The 4,832-nt window shown below is 34.7% G+C and overlaps 1 non-coding gene across 1 annotated transcript; it reads left to right on the forward strand.

Moving 5' to 3' along the window:
* Nucleotides 1-4,003: 4,003 nt before the first annotated feature.
* Nucleotides 4,004-4,075, forward strand: Trnat-ggu (transfer RNA threonine (anticodon GGU)). Its single transcript has one exon. It is a non-coding gene; the product is annotated as a tRNA-Thr (tRNA).
* The last annotated feature ends 757 nt before the right edge of the window (nt 4,076-4,832 follow it).

A 4,832-nucleotide genomic window follows, 5' to 3' on the forward strand; every position in this document is an offset into this window, starting at 1 on the left:
TCCAGAAACCAACCATTCTGGCTTTGATAAGAATTTCAGCTGGGTATCTACCCAACTCACTACAAAGTATACAGGTTGGTGTGGTTTTCTTAAAATGAAGTATATATTTGTAAAACTGAATATTAAACAGAGACTCTATAACATCACATTTTTCAAATAAAAAAACTTTAGAACCATACAATGCTACTTGAACAACCATACTGTCAAATAACTGCAGTTGCATATCGTAAGGTAATGCCAACTTCCTGGCTTTTTGTAGAACACAAAGCATGGTTTTTCAGGCTTGTCCTATCAATACACGTTTTGCTTTATCAAATTTACCATTACAAGTAAAAGTCATATCTTAGTATACAAAATCATCAACTACTGATTAATTTTTCCCATTGAAAGTAAATACAGATTTGTTTCTTTGACTCTTCTTGCTGAATACAAGGACCTTAGTTTTAGATGAGTTAACCTCTATCTTCCATGTCTGACAATATAAGTACATAGCATTCAAAGCAGCCTGTAACTGTTCCTTGGATTCAAAGGCTCCTGCAATATCATTCACTTAATCTAAGGCATCATAAGCTTTTGAAATGAAATCAACAAGATCATTTAAAAACATGGAGAAAAGAATATTTGATAATTTTTCACCCTGACGAACACCAATATTACTTATGAAAAAATCAGACAGTTTAGCATTTTGTCCGATACAAGATTTGGCATTTTGGTATAAGCTGTGGATAATCTTAAACATTTACCATCAATATTTTGTTGTAAGAGTTTCATCCACAGTGATGCTCTATTGAATGAGTCGAATGCTTTACCTGTGGTCGATAAATGCACAGTACAAAGGCGCTTTAAAATGAAGATAAATTAAATATCCACTAAACATTTCAGATTAAGAATGCGATCAATTGTGCTATAGTCCTTTCTTAACCCGGCTTGTTCCTCAGAAAGCACATTCATGGAATTTAGATACTGATTCAAACGATTATTCAAAACAGCTGTAAAAAGTTTACCAAAACAACTTAATATGGTAATACCTCTGTAATTATCTGGATCCGTAGGAACACCTTTATTTTTATATATTGGACATATTATACTTAATTATTAAAGTTCCTCTCTTACTAATACTGCAATACAGCCGGACCTATTCCTGGTATTTTTGCGATTCAAAGGGGGTAACCTTTTGACATTCTTTACCTCAAAAGTATCAAGACTGGAAAGCTTAGTTTCAACTAAACAAACAATATCATATTGTTGAAAAAAAAATCTCCACAATCAGGTGCTTTCAATTTGGACATTAGACCACAAATATTTAGAAAAACCATTTTCAAACGACTAACACTTAAATGTTCAACATAATTATGGTCATGAAAGGTATTTATCCTTCCTGTGATATGATGATCTTTAGTATTATCTTTTGTATTAACAAAATTATTCAAGGTATTACTAGATTCAGAAGTGTGACTGATGTCCTCTATAGCAGTTTCCTTATAAGAATCTTCTACAACAACTTCATTACAATGATTTTTAGACTTATAGTTCCTATAACATCTTCACTACAGCAATTTATAGACATATTGGTACAGGAAAAAGACTTAGCAACCTCTACAATAACGTCATTACAACAATCTTTAGTTTTGTTGGTACAAGAACATGAAAACTATAATATATAATAGCTTCTTTACAATTTGAAGCCTTCTTGTTACAAGTACATGTATCTTCTATAACAGTTTCATTACAACAATGTTTAGATTTGCTGATACAACAACAAGCAGTTTATAAGGTACTATCATTACAACAATCATTATTTGAACAGGACTCAAATAAAGTGCCACCTGTATTGAAGCAAACATGAGTAGACATACCATTATTTCTTTGTAAACAAGTTTCACCAAAATTATTTGAAATATTTTGTGTACTGTTATTGGTATAATAAATACACTTAAAAGAATGGTTTTTATCATCAGAATTACACGGTTCACGAAAACTTGTAGCATCATGCTTCTTTAACGAAATGTTTTTCTCATCAAAATTACACTGTACACAAGTAAATGTGACATCGCACTTCTTGTTACTTAGGTTGTGATTACCAACACTTGACGCTGGCACATCTAAATTACAGGGTTCACTTGTAGCATCGCATTTCTTAAAAGAAATGTTTTTATCATCAAAATTACATGGTTTACAACAACTTCCAGCATCACACTTCCTGTTATATGGTTCAAGATTACCAATATTTGCTAAATTACACGGTTCACTAGAGCTTGTATCATGACAATTTTTTATTATTGGAATTACACGGTTCCCAAGAACTTTCGGCATCATACCTCCTGCTATATGGTTCAAGATTACTGATACCTGCTGCTGAGACATCTAGGTTTGAACTTACAACAACATTTGCACCCTTACTTTGTACAGAAAATTTACCACGTTGAAAGTTATTACAAACATAAACACCATTCACAACCTCACGACAGCTTTCAGCATTACTCTAAGTGGAATAAGATCGTGATTACAAAATACCTTTGTGTATTTCTCCTTGCCTCGAAGATGTTTTTGTTATTCAGAATTTGGAACTTGTGTTCACGCGAGACAAACCTAACGATTAACCCTTTGTTGCGATCACCTGGTTTGCCTAGCCGGTGCACTGTGCTGATAGCAGAGGGAGTTAAAGTAACACCCATCAAGATCAACGACGACGTCAACTAATACTTCTCCAGGTGTTTCTGGAATGCCAGAAATACGTAAGTTCTCCCTACGAGTGTGTTGGCTGACAACATCTGTGTTGTAAGCAACTATTCTGGTGCTCGCCTGTAACTTTTCAATAGCCCTGTCCTGGACAGACATACGATGTTCCATTTTACGATTGGCCAGTCCAATTACTGGGATCAAGAGCTGGGCCTCATTTATAGCTATGTGATCGCTATTACTTAAAGTGTCATTGTCAATACTTGACTTAAGCACATCTGTAGTCTCATAATTGGCTCTTCCTCCTCAGGATTTGCACACAGCTCATCCACAAAATCACAAACGCCGTCGAACCCACGTGTTTTGGATTTAGAATACATCCCTTTCTTTGAATTACTACTAGTTCCGCGTCCTCCAGCCATAATCTGCACTGTTTATGTCGTAGAGCACAAATAAATGATATAGTACAATCATGAAAATACTTCGTTTGTTTTTGATTTTCCTATAATAGTAACATTTGACATTCCCGGCCTTCCATACTTTATACTTTCTATATCTAATAAGTATCTGCACGTGATCTATAACACCCAATCACAGCACTGGTTACTTCTTGGTCAAAATTTCAAAATGGCTTTGTTTACATAGGTACCTCATTTATACTTGTGCATATATATATTTTTGGACTGGAAATTATACATTTTCCAGGTAAATATGCCTTATCTTATATTGTTCTCTATGTATGTATAAAATTTGATAAGCTATGTAAACGATTTATTTATTTACCTGTGTAATCTATCGGATGTCAAGCATCATTGATTTTACCTTCGGTAAATTACTTGTTTACAATTTTGACAGCTGTCATCTGTCATTCGCGTTGAATATTTGATATACAATGTAATTGTTAAATCATTATTATAAATTATCATAACTTTATTTTTAGGATGATGAAACTTTGATGTCATTATGATGCCAATGATACTTATTTTGATACACGATTGTGATGACATTATTAAAGTCTGCAACCAAATTTTTGTCATCGTCCTTAAAAGAACCCATACCATATAACATCTAAATATCTAGTCGGAAATACATCACCAGAGGAAATAAAACCCAATCAATCAATTACAAACTATAGAAATAAAGAGGGGCGGTGATAATGGCGCCCAACATGGGACCGTGACGGCATTACACTGGTTAGTCTCCGACACCTGTAATTGCTTATATATAAAGTACCCGCTGAAATTCGAGGACGAATTTCAAAATGGTGGGGAAATATGTCACGGTATAGAACTTGAATATGAAAACGGGGAGAAAGTGTGTAGGCGGCCGGGTAGCTCAGTCGGTAGAGCATCGGAACGGTATTCCGAGGCCCCGGGTTCGAGTCCCGGTCTGGCTGCACATTTTTCTCACCCTGTGACATTTGGCGCCCAACATGGTTGAAGTTTATGTAAGTACAATACAGCGTTCCACTATCTATCCAACCCTGTTAGCTTGTTACCTGTCCCCTTTCAGGCCTATCTAAATTTAAAGGAACGAGCGTGGGAGCCTTCTGGTCTAGCCGCGTAATGGATGCCAGGTATTTGAACACTATTTTTTCACTTGGCCTGGCAACAGAGGTCTAAATTAAAGCTCGTTTCTGTTTAAATTTCATTGTGGATGTATTTTTGACATTTTAGTAAGAAAAATGGGAGAGCAGGTTGTATTTAGTGAAGTGAAGCTCAATTTTAGTATGGGTAGTACTTCCAGGTCACAGCAGTGTGATTTTGATATGATTTTACAGTATACAAATGTGACAAGAGAAATCTCTCTTAGAAGACCGAGTCTGCAATTTTCACTGTTTGCCTTGTTTACGGTGTGCTTCCAAGGGATCTACTTTTCTCTTCATTTTATATCAGTTTTATCATAACTTTTTAAAATGATGTAAGGATTTGTTCTCTGAAGTGGGTCTAGCTATGTTTGGTAGCTCTTTTAAAATGTCAATTTTATAAAGAATATATAGAGAAAACTATTTACCTGTTTGTGACCTATAAGAAAATTTGGGCAAAAAATGAGATTTGTCCAGATATTGATATGAATGGACTGGTTTGGTCCGATTTTGGTAGAAAAATGAGCATTGCATTGAAATTTTGCTGCAAAAATTGATAAAAACAAAA

Source organism: Mercenaria mercenaria, chromosome 12 (assembly GCF_021730395.1).
Source record: "Mercenaria mercenaria strain notata chromosome 12, MADL_Memer_1, whole genome shotgun sequence".
Classification (NCBI taxonomy): domain Eukaryota; kingdom Metazoa; phylum Mollusca; class Bivalvia; order Venerida; family Veneridae; genus Mercenaria; species Mercenaria mercenaria.